General features: G+C 49.1%; 1 protein-coding gene across 2 annotated transcripts in view; it reads left to right on the forward strand.

The window, feature by feature from the left end:
• FSTL3 (follistatin like 3) overlaps positions 1 to 19,269 on the forward strand; it is a 276,736-nt gene that overhangs the window by 216,448 nt on the left and 41,019 nt on the right. The window lies entirely within an intron of this gene.

Raw genomic sequence — 19,269 nt, forward strand, 5'->3', positions numbered from 1 at the left:
ATATGTAATAAAGAAAATAATAGTAAAGTGTACCTCCAGTTACAATAAAAAAAAAACAGCACATAGGCTCTAGCACAAAGTTCCTATTGCTTATAATGGGAGATGTGTAGATAGTTGCAATATTATGCAAAAGAGTAGAGCAAGCTGTGTTCCCATGAGTTTTTGACACTGCAAAATTTCTGCACCATTGCTGAACCCATTATTTATATTAGGCTACTTTTGGTTCTTCAATGCATTTTTGTGCTTTATTGAACATGTGTTTTTAGCACTTTTTGACACTACTGTTTAAATAAAGCTTGATACTTCCTGGCATTAACAAAATGTATTGCTATACATAGGTGCGGATTACATATGTTTTTGATGCATTTCTGACGCAGAAACAACACAGCTTTATTTAAGATTTATTTTAACCAACGACTCATTAATACACACAAACCAGAACCTGAAACAATATAGCCCAGTAGAATTGTGGTACTCGCAGGTACGCAGGACGCAGTGACGAGGCGCGAGACGGTTTAGTGCTTTTAGTATTAACGTTTATAGGCCTAGAGGTAACTGTCCTCAGTTGTAGCCTAACCAACCAATGGGGTAACAAGAATTGCCCTCGCAGGAGTTCTATACAAGCAAACACAAACGGGGTAGAACACGACTACGTCCGGCAAGAGCCGGTCACTATAGGGCCGTGGTATGGCCGACTACGGGTCCTTAATTATATAGTCAACTTAGCCATCCAGATGTCCCTTGCCGTTCGGGATGGTGGTCTTTCGGCGTAGCAGTCTCTGGGCCCAGTTGCTAAAGCGTTGACGAAGTCTTCGAGCGCTCTGGCGCTCCGATGACACTGGAACACCACAGGCCTCGGAGGAGTCCTTGGACGGATGGGCCGCAGCCCCCGGACTGGGGCAAACGGCAGCGATGTGGGGTGACGAGGGGCAGGCCACCTGCGCAGCTACCAGCTGCGACGGGGAATCTGCGGCGAGCAACGGCCCTGGACCGGAGTGGGACAGTGGTGACCGCCGGCGGCCACGGGTAAGAGCAGGGCGGCCGCGGGCGGCGGGAGACAAGCCGCAGCCGAGGGCCGGAGCGAGGCGGCAACGGCCGCAAGCTGAGCTGAGGCGGCAGCGGCCGCGGGCAGAAGCGGGGCAGCGGCTCCTGGATGGTCGTCTGGGCGCCATCCCTCAGATGTCCTCGAGGAACGTTTCTCCTGGCTCTGATAAGTCGCTCTGGTTCTCAGTCACTCCCACGGTCTCCTGCTGCTTCTGTCCCAGTCTGCTGACTCACGGTGACTAGCGTTCCCCGCCCCTTTTATACTGGCTCCTCCCCCAGCCCATCTATCCATCTCAACGGTCCGTCCCTGAGCTCTGTCCCCCGGAACAGTTCCCTCTGGAACCTAGGTGACGGTCCCCTTGGTTCCGGCCCGGACACTCGGCGAGGGTTTTAGTAAACTCGGGTTAGCCCTTCGAGACTGCAGTCCTTGTCGCCATGCGAACTGGTCCTGTTCGTAACGTTCAGGGGGTTTGCCAACTGTTGATCGCTCGGAGCGTCGAAGCTCGGGTATGGTGGAGTCTTCTGGGGTGGTGGATGGTGGTAGGATAGTCGATTCTGGTGGGATGCCCGGGTCCACTGTGGTGTTACTACTTGGGTGACCTGCGGATGCAGTTGGAGGGTCCTCTTCATCGTCCAGGTCCCAGGCCGTGGGCTGGGGGTCAGGGACCTGCAGGAACGGTTCAGGTCGTAGGGGATCAGTGGACGCACAAGGCCGTAACATGTTACGGTGCACAACACGAGTGAGAGGTGCGTCGTTCCCTTCGGATTGTATTTCATACACAGGCCCGTCGGGGCTTACTCGGCGCAACACTCGGTACGGGTTCTCCTCCCACCGTGGTTCTAACTTGCATTGATCTAGCATGAGTACCCGATCCCCAGTTTGAAAGTCAATCGGTGGAGACAGTGTTCCCCCCGGGTGTTCTATATCCTGGAGCTTTGTATGGACAATTCGGTGGAGGGTCTGCAGCCGATGCCGGTGGTTTCGGACCCCCGAGGACACTCCGGTCCAGGGCTGGGGTTCCTCCGGGTTTAACTCCACTTCCGTGATTCCTTTACCTTCCCGTCCGAACAGCAATGAGTAGGGGGTGTAACCCGTCACTCAGTGCTCCTGGTTATTATATACCCACACCAGCTCAGGGACATATTCAGGCCAGCGGGCCTTTTGGTCGCTCTCCAGGGTACGCAGCATTTGGATCAGTGTCCGATTGAATCGCTCACAGGCTCCGTTTCCCTGCGGGTGGTATGGTGTAGTCCGAGACTTATCGATACCATAGAGATGGAAGCGAGTTATTCCATGACTCTTCCTAGGAAGCACGCTACTTGGTCCGAGTGTATTCGTTGTGGGCAGCCGTACACTTGGATAAAGTTTTTACAAATTGCGTAGGCGGCCGACTCCGCTGTTTGGTCTCGGGTGGGGGTGACCACGGTGAACTTGGTGAAATGATCACTTCAACGATGCAAGCAGTCCCTTGTCAGCGTTAAGGTCCATGCTCTCTGCCGCAAAACAAACTTACTTCGCATCTCTCATATCCTCCCTGTCTCACAATGTTAAACAGCTCTTCAACACTTTCAATTCTCTACTCTGTCCCACAACACCTCCTCCCCCTCCTCTCATTTCTGCTGAAGACTTTGCCTCCTTCTTTAGGCAGAAGATCAACACGATCAGACAAAAATTTGGCCCGCAGCCCCCAATGCCGGTCTTAGCCGCTCAGCCCTGTTCTATAAAAGCCAGCTTCTCCACCATGACAGAAGATCAGCTCTCCACCCTTCTGTCAAGATCACACCTCACCACTTGTGCCCTCGACCCACTCCCGTCTCATCTCATCCCTAACTTGGCCACAGTCCTCATCCCATCTCTAACACACCTTTTCAACCTTTCACTTAAATATGGTGTCTTTCCCTCATCCTTCAAACATGCCTCAACCACACCCATCCTCGAAAAGCCCTCCCTTGACCAATCCTCTTTGTCTAACTATTGCCCAATATCTCTTCTCCCTTACGCCTGAAAACTACTGGAACAGCATGTATATCTTGAACTGTCCTCCCACCTCTCCTCCACTCAACTGAAACTGCCCTAACTAAAGTCACTAACGACTTACTAACCACCAAGAGCAAGTGACACTACTCTGTCCTCCTTCTCCTGGACCTGTCCTCTGCCTTCGACACGGTAGACCATTCCCTTCTGCTACAGACTCTCATCTCTTGGCATCACAGACCTGGCCCTATCCTGGATCTCATCATACCTAACAGACCGAACATTTAGTGTCTCCCTCTCACACACCACCTCCTCACCTCTCCCCCTGTCTGTCGGTGTTCCCCAAGGCTCTGTCCTAGGACCCCTACTATTCTCCATCTCGGCTTGGAACCGCTCATAGAATCCCACGGTTTGCAGTATCACCTCTATGCCAATGACACGCAGATCTACCTATCTGGATCTGACCTCGCCTCCTTACTGACTGAAATCCCACAATGTCTGTCTGCTATCTCAGCCTTCTTCTCTGCTCGCTTTCTCAAACTGAACATGGACAAATCAGAATTCATCATCTTTCCCCCATCTCACTCTACCCCTCCACCAGACCTATCCATCAATGTCAACAGCTGCTCTCTTTCCCCAGTCCCGCATGCTCAGTGCTTTGGGGTGATCCTCGACTCTGCGCTCTCTTTCAAACCACATATCCAAGCCCTCGCCTCCTCCTGCCGCCTCAAACTCAAAAATATTTCCCGTATCCGCTCATTCCTCAACCACAAAACCACAAAAACACTAGTGCATGCTCTTATCATCTCCCGCCTCGACTACTGCAACCTCCTACTCTCTGGCCTCCCCTCTAGCACTCTGGCTCCGCTCCAGTCCATCCTACACTCTGCTGCCCGACTAATCCACCTGTCTCCCCGCTATTCACCAGCCTCCCCCCTATGCCAGTCCCTTCACTGGCTTCCTATTGCCCAGAGGCTACAATTCAAAATCCTAGCCATGACATACAAAGCCATCCACAACCTGTCTCCTCCATACATCTGTGACATGGTCTCTAGGTACCTACCTGCACGCAACCTTCGGTCATCTCAAGATCTCCTTCTCTACTCCCCCCTTATCTCTTCTTCCCACAACCGCATACAAGACTTCTCCCGTGCTTCCCTCATACTCTGGAACTCCCTGCCACAACACATCAGACTCTCACCATCAATGGAAACCTTCAAGAAGAACCTGAAGACCCACCTGTTCCGACAAGCCTACAGCCTGCAATGGTCCTCGGTCTACTGAACCACAGCAAGACCTACTCTACCCTCTCCTACTGTATCCTCACCCATCCCTGTAAACTGTGAGCCCTCGCGGGCAGGATCCCCTCTCCTTATGTACTTGTGTATCCCTTGTCTTACACATGTTTATTATACTTGTCTATATTTCCCCTTTTCACATGTAAAGCGCCATGGAATAAATTGCGCTATATAAATGCATAATAATAATAAATGATCCGCCATAACGAGACAATGTTTATACCCCTGGTAGGCCAGACCTATGGTCAGATAGTCCACCGTGAGAAGCTCAAGGGGAGATGATGTTACAATTGTCTGCATCGGGACTCATTGCGCGGGAGGTTTAGCGAGCTCGCACAGGCGCCAGGTTCGGCAAACAACTTCTACAGCAGCGTTTAAGCATGGATGGTATACTATCTGCTGCAACCATTGCCAAGTCTTCTGAGCAGCGAAGTGAGCCCCCTTTTCGTGGGCTTCCCGAGCCAGGTGGCTGAGGTGGGCTCCGGGCACGATCACCTGCCATATGGTAGCAGACGTTGTTCGTGACACGGCTTTCTGTTATAAAAGTCCCTTTTTGATGATTAGCTTTTCCCACTGACGCATCATCAGCAACATATCCTGGGTCATAGTCTGTCACTGTGAGCCGGTGGGAAGTTTGCCGGTGGCCACCCATCGACGTAGGAGTCCAATCTCTCCATCTTCCTGTTGCTGTTGGATCCACTGGTCGCGTGACTGTTCCAGCATTCCCCCTAAGGGTTCCGAATGAGGCACTTCTTGTGCATTGGCTGTAAGCGCGTCGGTGGTGAGGGCGAACGGCGTCTCCTCTCCTTCTAACTTGTCGTCTCGATTCTTCCCTGGGGTGGTGTGTCGGATTCTGGAGAGTGCGTCAGCGTGCACGTTTTCAGCCCCTCTTTTGCAGATGATCTTGTAGTTGAACTTGGCCATCCGAGCCACCCACTGCTGCTCCAGAGCCCCCAGTTTGGCATTCTCCAAATGGGCTAGTGGGTTGTTGTCAGTCCACACTACCACCTCGGAGCCCGCCAGGTACTCTGCGAACCGCTCTGTCATTGCCCACACTACTGCGAGGAGCTCGAGCTTAAAGGAGCTGTAATTGTCCGGGTTGCGTTCGGAGTCGTGCAGCGACCGGCTGCCGTAAGCGATCACTTTCTCTCGGCCGTCCTGCACCTGTGACAACACAACTCCTAGTCCCTGGAGGCTCCCATCAGTATGCAGGATGAACGGTTGCGAGAAATCCGCATATGCCAATATCGGGCGTTCGAGAGGGCGGCTTTGAGATCTTGAAACGCATTCTCCTGTGGTTGCTGCCACTGGACCTTCCGTCCATTCGCCCCGGCTGGAGTCCCCTTCAGCAGGTCCTGCAGGGCTCTGGCTCGGCATGCGAAATTCATTACGAACCGACGGTAGTAGCCGGCCAACCCCAGGAAAGCCCACACGTCTTTCACCGTCTCGGGGGTAGGCCACCCCTGAATGGCAGCAACCTTTTCCAGGGACGGTCTGACACCTTCCACCGAGACGGTATGCCCCAGATATTCGATTTGGGTGCAGAGCAGGTGGCATTTCTGGGGCTTTACCTTCAACCCGTACTTCTGCAGCCGGCCGAGCACCTGCCCCAACCGCCGCAGGTGGTCCTCGAGCGTGGCGGAATAGATGATATCATCCAAGTATATCAACGTGGCTTCAAAGTTGAGGTCTCCCAGACACCGCTCCATCAACCGCTGGAAGGTTTCCGGGGGGTTGGCCAGCCCGAACGGCATCAGATTAAACTCGCAACAGTCCCATGAGAAGGATAAATGCCGTCTTGGCTCTGTCTTCCTCCCACATCGGCACCTGCCAGTACCCACTGGCCAGGTCCAGAGTCAAAAAGTATGTTGTGTTCCCCAAGGCGGACAGAGACTCTTCTATGCGGGGCAGCGGATACGATTCCTTGAAGGTGCAAGCGTTCAACTTTCGGTAATCCACACAAAACCGCAGAGTGCCGTCTTTTTTGCGAACCAGAACAATGGGGGCCGCCCAGGGGCTCCGGCTTTCTCGTATGACCCCCTTCTGAAGCATTTGAGCTAATAGGGTTTTCACTTCCAGGTATAGCTCCCGGATGGGTGCCGCTCCGGCCGTGGGAATCCCGTGAGTAATGGCCGTGGCACACCCGAAGTCATCCTCGTGGCTGGCGAAGACACCGTAATATTGTCCGAGAAGTGTCTCTACCTGGAGAAGTTGGGCTGGCGCTAGGCCAGAGAGTTCGGCCCGCATTCTCTCCAGGATAGCTCGACCTTTCTCCTGGGTCGAGGATATGGCAGTCTGTAGAGTTCGTACCGTTACTGCTCAAGGATCTTCGGGTTGCACCTTCAACTGGACCGCGGGGTCCGGCAGCATCTCTTCCAAGAGCCTCACTAGTTTGGCCATTTCAGCCCAGGGCTTCAAGGCGATATCTTTGTCTTCCAGGTTGCCACCGCACCAGGAAGGTCCCCTCCCGCACTGTGGCCAGGGAGCGGGCTACCAGTATGCCAGGGTGCAGGCACTCCGAGTAGTATGGTTCCACCTGCACCTCCACGCCCTCCAGTGGCATCAGGGCGCGGATCGGCAGGGCCACCACCGTCTGCCCTGGAGGAAGCACGAGCGGGGGAGCCGCCGGCGCGATGACCTTGCCCAACGCCTCACCCTCCTAGCACTCCTGGAGCACTCGCGCCTCCCACACCAACCGCTGGAAGACCTGCCCGTGGGCTGTGCGAGAACCCCACTGGCTCAGGGTCTCCTGCGTGGGGTCATTGAGGAGTGGATTACCGAACTCCCGCAGTATGTTCATGCCCAAGATAACTGGATGATGGTCGTTAGTTTCTCCTTGGGTTAGAACCACTCCCCGGCGGCCGAGAGATTTCCCACACAGCGTCATCTGGAGCCACACCACTCCGGCAACAGGCACCGGCAGTTGGTTTGCGGCTACTAGTCGTATCATGGACCCCCACTGGGGTCTTGCCGCTTCCGGGAAGTGCTGCCGGAAGTAAGTTGCAGACGTGGTCGTTACTTGTGACCCCGTATCCACTAGGCACCGTACAGAACGACCCTCGACTTCGGCCCACACTTTTGGGCACTTAGCGACCAGATCTTTGGGACTTCCACCACCCCTTGTTGTGTCTTCTGGCTCCGAGCGCCGTCCCCCATGCCCGGAGCCCTCTAGTTTAATGTCCGCCAGGGTGGGTATCTCCCATGCCGTGGACAATCTCGTGCGAAGTGGCCCAGTTCTCTACACTCATAACACCGGGGGCGGTGAGGCCTGACCACCCCGGGTATTGCGAGGCCCCCAAGGCACGGGATGGTTGCCAGGCCGGCCGGGCGCGGGCTCCGTTCTCTTCTCTACTTCGGCCAGCTCGCCCTGGATAGTCTTCAACTCTTTTCTCATTTCTTCAATCCACTGAGGCTCTCCGACAACACTTACGGAAGCCTCCATGCTCCCCACGGGAACCGTCATCCCCTGCTCCTGCTCTTGCACCCGGCCTGGCTCCCCACTTCAGAGAAGGCTATGCGTGGGTTCACTCGGATCTGCTCCCGCAATGTCGGCTTAATCAACGGGTCCCCGAGTCCGGTCACTAACAGGTCACGCAGGGTAATGTCGATGGGCCCTACCCCTATTCCGTCATTCCGCTCTATGGCTGTGTATAGCTCCTGGAGAGCGTTCATGTACTGGGTGATGGTCTCTCCCTCCCCCTGCATCCGACTAAACTACCAGGTCCTCAAGTCTCCCACGTTTGTTGGATCCCCATGGGTTTCTTCCAGAATCTGCAAGACCCTGGCAAAGGTGTTGCGGTGCCCCAGGGGTCTCAACATTACCGACTTCTGGGCTTCCCCTTCTAGTGCCATGAGGGCCACCTCGGCCTCTAAATCGGGGGTCATCGGATGTTTGCTGAAAAGGCCCCGCATACGCTCTGTCCAGCTCCACAACAGCTTATCGGAGCCAGAAAACCGGGGCAAATTGTTTAGCATAGCCCCTAGAGAGAGGCTGGAGCGGGGACCCCATTATCAGCAGCACCCGCGGCCCCACTTTGGTCAGGCGCACCGCCGTCTGCGCTCAGAGACTGCATCCTGCCGACTACGCCAAATGTGGTACTCGCAGGTACGCAGTACGCAGTGACGAGGTGCGAGACGGTTTAGTGCTTTTAGTATTAACGTTTATAGGCCTAGAGGTAGCTGTCCTCAGTCGTAGCCTAATCAACCAAAGGGGTAACAAGAATTGCCCTCGCAGGGGCTCTATACAAGCAAACACAAACGGGGTAGAACACGACTACGTCCGGCAAGAGCCGGTCACTATAGGGCCGCAGTATGGCTGACTACAGGTCCTTAATTATATAGTCAACTTAGCCGTCCAGATGTGCCTTGCCGTTCAGGATGGTGGTCTTTCGGCGTAGCAGTCGCTGGGCCCAGTTGCTGAAGTGTTGACGAAGTCTTCGAGCGCTCCGGATCTCCGATGACACTGGAGCACCACAGGCCTCGGAGGAGTCCTTGGACGGATGGGCCGCAGCCCCCGGACTGAGGCAAGCGGCAGCGATGTGGGGTGGCGAAGGGCAGGCCACCTGTGTAGCTACCAGCTGCGACGGGGAATCCGCGGCGAGCAACGGCCCCGCTCTTGCCGCGGACCGGAATGGGAAAGTGGTGGCCGGCGGCGGACTTGCCGCGGCCACGGGTAAGAGCAGGGCGGCCGCGGGCAGCGGGAGACAAGCCGCAGCTGCGGGCCGGAGCGAGGCGGCAGCGGCCGCGAGCTGAGGTGAGGAGGCAGCAGCCACGGGCAGAAGCGGGGCAGCGGCTCTCGGATGGTCGTCTGGGCGCCGTCCCTCTGATGTCCTCGAGGAACGTCTCTCCTGGCTCTGATAAGTCATTATGGTTCTCAGTGGCTCCCACGGTCTCCTGCTGCTTTTGTCCCAGTCTGCTGACTCACGGTGACTAGCGTTCCCCGACGCTTTTATACTGGCTCCTCCCCTGGCCCATCTGTCCATCTCAGTGGTCCGTCCCTGAACTCTGTCCCCCGGGAACAGTTTCCCCCGCAACCTAGGTGACGGTCCCCTTGGTTCCGGCCCGGACACTCGGCGGGGGCCCTTCTTCCCACAGAATCCAGTCGGGAAAATCTGTCTTCAGTTCCTTTAAATTTCCAAGCAGGAAATTTTATTCGCCATGGGAGGGCTTGTGTAAGCCCCGACCCCTATGTAGCAAGAATAAGTCCTGCTCGACTCTGTCCTGAAGACCAGAAAGAAATATGTCTAAATCTATGACATTTAGGTGTACCTCATCTTGTGTCATCAGGCAATGAGAAACCTGGCAATTGACGCTTCTATGGGCCCGTTCTACAGCTAAAGCATCCCTGGCTCCTTGCCAGGTGACCTGTGGAATTATTTCAGACCATACTAAGATTATTTCTGGAAAGATACCGGTGATACGCTCTCGATCCACACTTATTAAAGTCATAAGTTCAGCCATTTTTAGAAAGCATAGGTTGTTGCTCCCAGCAAGTATGATTAGAACAACATGTCTTGCTGAACTCAAAAGCCTCAGGTAAAACCTTGGACCATATCAAAACTCTAAATTCCTCTCCACATCACCTTGATATTCCAAAATCCCAGGTTCTTGCATTCAACCCTCTGCACCACCCAAAATACATAGGAATGATCCAAAAAGCATACCAACTGCCTCTGAGAACCTAGAAGATAAATAAGTTAGTTTAACAGCTCAGGGCGGATATAACCTCCAAAGCATTCAGATTCCCAACGACCAATCCTTTGAACTTCCTCTTTAGATAAGCCCACCGTGGAAGTTTCCGTAGCCACTCCGATTCTAAGCGCATGAGAGCCAAAGTCGCTAGGTCGAAAATCCGCTTTCCGCTAAACAACGCTTTAAAATGGCCTGAAACGGAAATAGGGTTAGCGAACTTCTGTCGGAATGGGGTGATTTTTTTTCCCGCAGAACAAAAAGACAAGTATTCAGAAACCATTCAAATAGGACATTCTATGCTTTCGACTCTTTTTTGCCGAATCCACGTACCACGCTCAAACTGATCTGTCTTTGTGTGACAAATCCGGAGGCGAATGGACATATCACCTTTTAATAAATCACCTGACTTTTCTTATACTACCAACTTACCTACTCTGAGAGTCCCTAGAAATGTTAAGGAAAAGGCTGCACTGTAGAAAGCTGCCTCAAATCTATCTTTACAGATGATTTTTGCTGCAGAAATCAAGCGACCTAGTAAGAAATCAGACATCGATATTCTCTGTTAATGAGCTCCCTCTTCCAACCCTTTAACGTTCATCAAATATAAAAAGTCTTAATGAGGTCAACAATACCATGTATGCAAAAATGAAAGGTTAAACCCGCAAGCTTACGCTGAGCCACAGTCGGATACACCTGTGTCCTTAAGGTATAAAAAATGTATAATCTTATCTAAAAGGGAAGAAATATTTAAAAGACCAATTTCTGACCCAGTTTGGTTACACCACTGGTCCCATGCCTTACCGTAAGGCTGGAGTCACACACAACCATTAAAAATTCGGACCGATTTTTACGGTACGAAATCGCACAAAGGTTTCTTGTCCAGGGATCCGTCTGTCATCCCATTTTCCGGCGATGAACCGATTTTATTTGCATCTAAGCATCAAATTGACATCCAATGCTAATGCCTGATGCTCTTTCCTGTTGACCTGGAGAAGTCTTGCGATTTAATCGCAAGTCACACGTGTGGTGCGTTTTCAATGCGATTTTTAATCGCATCCATAGACTTGCATTGTCGAATCCGATCCGAAAATCGGTGACAATCGCAGCATGCTGCGATTGGCTCGGTCCGAGGAACGGATCCGATAAAAAAACGCATGATGGGAGCAGCACCATTGAATAACATTGGGACGAATGCAATGCGAGTTTTAATCGCATTGCATTCGTCCGATTTTATCGCTAGTGTGACTCCGGCCTAACTGTTCCAGGTGGCGGGAGCCACTGAAGACCTGATCATCATACGCTCATTGGTATATCACACAGCGCATGCAAGGGCATAGTCTGCCTTCCCTGGAATTTTTCGGCATGAGTTTCAAAAATTCCTGCCAATGAAAGCCTGAAACAGCATCAGCACAAACCTTTTTGACCTCTGGAACATGACGAGACCTGAACCAGACATTAAATTGAAGGCAACAATTAACCAAATGCCTAAGCAAAGCCATAATTGGCAGTGTAGAAAATGTAAGGTTGTGTATGCTGCTTAAGATGTTGTAGTTATCTGTACACAAACACACCCTCCAGTTCGAGATCATGAGTCCCCAAAGTTCCACCGATCCCACAATGGGAAATATTTGGGAATGTTGCTACACAGACTCAGGGTGTACTGTGACTCTGGCTAGACATTCGCACACCATTCACTCCCAAAAATAGCCTCAAAACCAGAGGACCCAGCAGCAGAGGTGTACAGCTCTAACTTAGTATTGGATACTTCAACTGTTTGATAATAGGTACAACCTTTGTAGCTTTGAAGAAATATCCCTGATTGGGTGGATCAAGGAAATGCTGTAGATATAGTATATCTTGACTTCAGCAAAGCATTTGACAAAGTATCTCATACAATCCTTATTGAAAAAATGACTAAGTATGGAATGGACAAGGCAACTGTTAGGTGGATTCGTAACTGGCTTAGTGATCGGACCCAAAGAGTGGTCGTAAATGGCTGCACATCCAGTTGGAAGAATGTCTCAAGTGGGGTACCACAGGGCTCTGTCCTGGGCCCTGTATTGTTCAACATCTTTATCAACGATTTAGATGAAGGAATTGAGGGTAAACTGATTAAATTTGCTGATGACACAAAGCTAGGAGGGATAGCTAATACTAGAGAAGAGAGAGAGAGGATTCAAAAAGATATAACTAAACTGGAACAGTGGGCAGCAACTAACAGAATGGTTTTTAACAGGAAAAAATGGAAAAGTACTACATCTGGGCAATAAAAATGAAAAAAGCATATACAGAATGGGAGGAATAGGGCTAAGCAACAGCACATGTGAAAAAGACTTGGGTATACTAATAGATCACAGACTGAATATGAGTCAACAGTGTGATGCAGCAGCAAAAAAGGCAAATGCAATTCTAGGATGTATTAACAGAAGTATACAGTCTAGATCACATGAAGTCATTATTGCCCTCTACTCCTCTTTGGTCAGACCTCATCTGGAATATTGTGTCCAGTTTTGGGCACCACATTTTAAAAAATACATCAGCAAACTGGAGCAAGTTCAGAAAAGAGCGACCAGAATGGTGACCGGTCTGCAAACCCTGTCTTATGAGGAAAGGATGCATGATTTGGGAATGTTTAGTTTGCAAAAGAGAAGACTGAGAGGAGACTTAATAGCTGTCTACAAATATCTAAAGAGCTGTCACATTGTAGAAGGATCATCTTTATTCTCATTTGCACAAGGAAAGACTAGAAGCAATGGGATGAAACTGAATGGGAGGAGACACAGATTAGATATTAGAAAAAACTTTTTGACAGTTAGAGTGATCAATGAGTGGAACAGGCTGCCACGAGAAGTGGTGAGTTCTCCTTCAATGGAAGTCTTCAAACAGAGGCTGGACAGACATCTGACGGATGATTTAGCGAATCCTGCTTTGAGCAGGGGGTTGGACCAGATGGCCCAGGAGGTCCCTTCCAACTCTACGATTCTATGATTCCCCCAAACATTCGGCTAGTCCTTCATAGGTCTGGTTACCCGAATGTGATGATCCAGTATTCATTAGAAATACCTCTGGTGGAAAGCAATAGACGCCGAGAAAAAACTCTGCTCATGGGCATAACCTTCCAAGCGAAAACTATGAGACCAAGTAACGATTGCATCTGCTTCAGCGTGACTTTGTTAACAGCACAAAAACTTGAAATCATATTCTGGAGCTTTTCCAGTTTTTCTTGTGGTTATCTAAAAACCATTTCATCGGAGATTACTTTAGTTTGATACTGAGGAAAGATAATTTACTAAGGGCCCCGTCACACACAGCGAGATCGCTGATTTTGTGATGCATCAGCGATCGCTCCAGCGATCTCGCTGTGTGTGACATCCATCAGCGACCGGCCCCCCCTCCGGGTATCGCTGATTGTGCAGGATCGTCCTGGGCCATTTTTTGATCGTTTGTTCGTTGGTCTCCCGCTGGCCAGCACGCGTGTTTTTGATGCGTTTTTTTCCGCGCGGCCACAGACACATAGAAAATAGCTAAAACCGCGGACTTTTCCACAAAATTAATGAGCATGCTGCGTTTTTTACCGCGAGGCGTTTTTTTTTTCGCGGAAAAAAGCGCATCAATATGCACAAAAGTGCAAAATGCATTAAAATGAATGGGATGCTTCTTTGGAGCGATTTTTAAGCTTTTTTGCCAGTAAAAACACTTAAAAAAACACGAAAAAACGCTTACGTGGGCACACAGCCTTGTAATGCTGAAGAGCTTGGAGCCAGTTGCTCATGGTTTTAGCCATCTTTTGTGCATCTGTAAACTGATCTTTGAAACATGAGCCTGCACTGTTTATCTACTATATGCTGGTCTGCTGAAATTAAAGACCAAATGTCTAAGTATTGGCTATCCCATATTTTCTTTTTTGTCTCCTCATGTTAGTGAGCCACCAAGGGGCTAATCCCACCGAAGAAAGCTTCTTTATAAAAACCTTTGCAGGGTTGCTCAGGCTGTTTAACCAACACGGAGGAGGGTTTTTTTGGAACTAACTGACCTATTAAGGCCTTTAGAGAAGCTACTAAATCATCACATGCTAACTTATCCCCCTAGGACCGCGTAAAGTTGAACCGTTTGCAGATGGAAAATGTGGAAGTCCCAATGGGGTATACTGGACCATGGTGTACTGGTCTTCCCCATGGCACGACGAACCAGCCAACAGTGAAGCCTCCTGTCTCTTGCAATGGTGGTTTGACCTGCCCCATCCAGAGGAACTGCAGGAACTAATCAATGGGGAGCACCTCCGCAAGGATCTGGAGTGGCAACACCTCCTACTGCACCTTGATGCTCTAGAGCAGGGGTCCCCAACCTGTAGCTCAGGAGCCACATGTGGCTTGCGGTCCCATGAATTGTGGCTCACGGCTGTCTGCCAGCTTTGTGCATTAGCTCCAGGTCTAGTAAACAGGTATGAGGAGCACATCTCAAAGTGGTGAATATTGTGAGTAGCTATGCACAGAAGAGCAGATCTGGATGCACATATACTAGTCTTAGAGGTTTCAATTTAATTTAAGTTTGGTACACTGGAGACAGGATGATACTACCTGTGAGAGGTGGTGCCTGAAGCTGGATGTGACAGTGTGTTGAGAGTGCTGGATGGGAGAATACTGAATGGGGGAATTGTGGGGACCACTGGATCTTGTTAGACTGTTTCGGGGGGGGGATTTATGTGAAAAAGCTTTGGTTATCATTATACCCGTAATGGGGGCTCTGGTTGTCACTACTGTGAGGCGGGAGGATGTGGCTCACGACCCTCTCTCAGAGCTGAATGTGGCTCTCTAGGTCAGAAAAGTTGGGGACCACTACTCTAGAGGAATGGCTGGAATGTCTCCACTTGTATCCAGAGGCTCTGCTTCTTTCATGCGTGATAGAGAACTGGAAACAAGACCAGGATTGGGATCTTGAAACAACCCTACTAATATGTACGAGTGGCAGGAAACTTATGGTGGCTGAGTAAGGCACTATTGATGGGTTGGGGATGTGGGGGCGGACACTCAGGAGTATCAAAGAAAACCACCTCATTTGCCTTGGATGAGGGCTGATTAGGGGCATCAACCTGCTCCTGAGTATCTGGGGGGGGTTATTGGCTCCTCCACAGAAGAAGAGCAGTATGGGGTGCTACCAGTAACATCGAGCATGCTGTGAAGCATCAGAGAGATTAGATAGGAGGCCTGAGGTGGCATTTCTTTGCCTGCCCAATGTTTGCTCAGGAGGACTGGGGATAAGCCTCAGTGGCAGGCGGGAGCGCCACGCAGACAGCCGGCTGACACTAACCTGGGTTTCAACGGGCAGAGCAGAAGCAGGTGCTGTGGAAGCGCTGAGTCCCGACAGCAGGTATGTGAGGAAACCATCCCACTCAGCCTGCATTCGCTCTCCCTCAACAAGCGGGTGAGATCTTCATCTGCCATTACCACTAAGATGCTTCAGCTAAACACCTTCAACAGGTATCGGTAAACAGGACAAAAAACACAAGGAAGGGTTGTTTTATAGTCAGATGGCTCCAATTTCATATTATACGGACAGGGGAGAGGACAGAAAGCCATATCCAGAAAAAAAGTGGCAGTTGGTGTGGCTCAATAACAAAACCTTTAATCAAAGATAACTAAAGTAATGTGTAGTGCCACCTCTAAAAATAGGTGGAGCCGAAGGAGCCCATCAGAGAGAAAATATTATTGTAATTCTAACCGAAAATTTGTGTTCACCCCTATAGATAAAAAACAAACTGAACTATCCTCTCCTGTAATCAGAGAGGACGGTCACCTGCTACAAAGACAATCATACTGGGGCAAAACCCATTGGGAGAAAGATCTGTCCTCAATAACTGGGTTACCAAATAACAACAGTATGACTGTGCATGAGTGCATGGAAAAATAGATGTTTATTATATAAAGTTATATATAGGCTAAATATGTATACTCTATCCTGTAAGGAAAATAAGATTGCACATAGCCCAAACAGAAAAAAATCATTACATCTACACATAATAAAATAGATGAAGCTTAAGACAGGGAAGGATAATAAATTGGAGCGGTCTCACCAGTTGCTGTAGTCCATTTGCCCAAATAGAGTGTCCTCTTGGATAGAGTTTAGCGAAACGGGTCGGTCAATTTCAAAAGTTGCCGACTTTCGCAAAAGTCGGGTTTCATGAAACGAAACCCGACCATAGCGTGAGGTCGGCGACCATGGCGCCAAAGTCGCGTTTCAAATGATGCTTCAGCGCCATTTTTCAGCCAATGATGGAGGACACACACTGTGGGCAATGCGATGACATAGGCAGCGGTCACCACCATCTTTGAGAAGGGCATGCAAGTGATTGACTTGCTTTGTGTGGCGTCACAGCGGCTATAAAAGGGCGTGCACGCTGACCGCCATCTTACTTCTGCTGATCTCAGAATAGGGAGAGCTGCTGCTGCTGATTCTGTAGGGAGAGCGTTAGGCATGGAAGAAGATACAAAAAACTGCTTCTGCTGCTAGCGATTTTGCCTGTACAACACACCAGTTAGTGTGCAGTGCAAGGGGAGGCTATATTTTGGTGCATCAGCTCTGTTGGTTATTAGGTGGCCTTATAAAGCTCCCTGATAGCTGCATTGCTGTTTTCACACTGCTGTGCAAACTGCTTTTTTAAAAGCAAAAATACTTTTCATCCTCTTTTTTGCCCAGTAACCAAGCGTTCATTTTTCCACACTTTTGTGTGCAGCAGTCCTGCTTATTAGGCTACCTGCTGCCTTACTTGGGACTGAGAGCATCATTGTCAGCTTGCTAAAATCTCTAGGGAGATTCAAATTCTCCCCAGTCCTATATAGACATTTTATACACCATCCAATTTCAGCCTGTTATACTGAGGTGTAATCTACACTGGGCCTGAGAAAATAGCTCAGTGTCCTCAAGTCTGTAGGGAGATTAAAATTCTCCCCAATACTATATACACCTTGTACCTTGTTTTACAGTACCATATTGCTGGTGGTATTTTGGGTACATTTTCCCAAAAATGAGGAAGTGTGTTGGAAGAGGCCGTGGAAGTGGACGGGGGTTGGCAGCTGGTAATGATGGTGTTGGTGGTAGTGCAGGAGGTGTTGAGCCTGCGTCATCGTCTGGCTCCACAAGGCCTCGAAGGCTCCCTTTTCTGGGAGTAGGTAAACTGCTTTTAAAGCAGGAGCTTCAGGAACAAGTTTTGGCTTACATTGCTGACACAGCCTCCAGCTCTGTCGCGACCGCTTCTGAACTTTCAAAAAATAAAAGCACTGAGTCATCATTGGAGGCTCATGGTCTGGAACCACACCTTTCCTTGTGTCCTTCACCCCTACCAAAAGTAAAGGCTGCGGCAGGCCACACTACAGATTACTCCATGGAGCTCTTTTCACATACCATGCCTGGGTTATCAAGTCAAATCGTGAATTACCCAGTCCAAGAAGAATCTGACATGGAGTGCACTGAAGAGGAGGAGGAGCATCCGCAGCAGGCATCGACATCGCAACAGCTGTTATCTGGCAGGCCCGGAGCAGTCTAAAAATGTGTTACAAAAACCAAAGGAGTTGCAGGACAGCTAGGCCAGACGGTCAAATTAGCACAGCGTGCAAGGCCTCAAAATGTCTTCCATAGTAGGAAGAGTACCAAAAAAATCCCCTGTTAATGGGAAATAAGTAATAGCATAACTCAGAAAACAGTATATATCAACAAAGAGCCATATCTCAACTATTAAGTGAAAATTAAGGACCAAAAGAGTTTTAGCATAAAAAATAAATTTTATTGCATAATAATTAAAAACAACAGCAGAGCAACAATGCTAAAACAGGCAGTGGTAGACATAAATGGTAGATGATATCTAGAAAAGAATCCAAGTGGAAAGGGCATTACTCCCTCAAAGTACTCAATGATAAATCACATCCATGTAGTGTAAATATAATCTAGAGTGCCTTATTCATGAATCTGCCATATTTTATATAGTAGAGGTAATAGAGAGTATATCTTTTGCCAAAGAATTTATTTTAATAAATTCACTAGAATGTTAATTCTCAGCTGAGAAAAAAATGGGACCAATATAGTGTAATGTACATGACGCCGTGAGCAGTAACCACCACACGGAGAATAGATTAAATAGGTTACAAAAAGCTGCACCAAACATATGAGCTCACATAAAGTGGCAAAAGTTACAAATAAATACAAGTAATTGCCACAATGTGAGCCGGCATATTCACGAAGAGCAACATAAATAAACAGTTAGTTGCTCAGCAGAATAAACCACATATTAATGTGAATAAAACTGGGTGCAAATTGAAAAGAAAATGCAAATAATAACCTCAGCAAATATTGGCGCAGATAAGCCCATACAAATGACCAAACTAAGGCCAAAGCAAAGTATTCTCTACTAGGCAGAGAAAAAAAGACCTATTCATGCAAGTTGAACCGGATAACAATTGAAAAATAGAGTAACGTAACACTTACATGAAGTGACTATGTGCTGCCACTGCCTGCCGCCTCTACGCGCGTTGCGCCTTGGCTTCCTCAGGAGGCGTAACTCACACTAGCCCCGGAATTGATATATATAGGGTCAATAGGCAATAAACCACATCGCGCAACAGGTGTCATCCCGATTGAGCACATGCGCAATGCCAGACCACAAGACTCCCCATTCAGAAGTCTGAAAGTAAGTGACGCATGCGCTGATGTATCCCGACTCAGTAAATCAGAGATCCTCCTTCAGCGCTCATAGGGAGCAAATGGATACCGCTGCATAAGCAGCAGAACACCACAAGCGCACCTGGTGAGCGTGTCAGGAGATCTCAAGTAGGGAAAATCCTGGGCATGCGTACCAATCAGACAAAAAAACAAAAGAAAAAGATATGATCAAAATGTGAGCAACATTTGTAAAAATATTACTGGAAAAATGATAAAGTGTATAGAATAAAAACAAAAAATTGGATACTAGTGCCAAATGGATTATGCAGAAAATGAGACAAGTGATTTGGTGAATAAAATACAGAAAATAATATCGATAATATCCCCAATAATCAATCCCCAAAATAATGGGGACAAAAAGATGCTACCTAACAATAATGATAGTGATAAATAAGTACCAAATAAATTGTACAGAATATGTAACTAACAGTATTGGTGAACAATAATAAAATACATAGAATATAATAATATTAATAATATCCCCAATGTTCATTCACTCAATCAATGAGGACAAATATCCCAAAGTCTTCTTCTTTGTGAGTGAGATACGCT

The sequence above is a fragment of the Dendrobates tinctorius genome, unplaced genomic scaffold (genome assembly GCF_039654945.1).
Source record: "Dendrobates tinctorius isolate UK_male_01 unplaced genomic scaffold, ASM3965494v1 ptg000132l, whole genome shotgun sequence".
Taxonomy (NCBI): domain Eukaryota; kingdom Metazoa; phylum Chordata; class Amphibia; order Anura; family Dendrobatidae; genus Dendrobates; species Dendrobates tinctorius.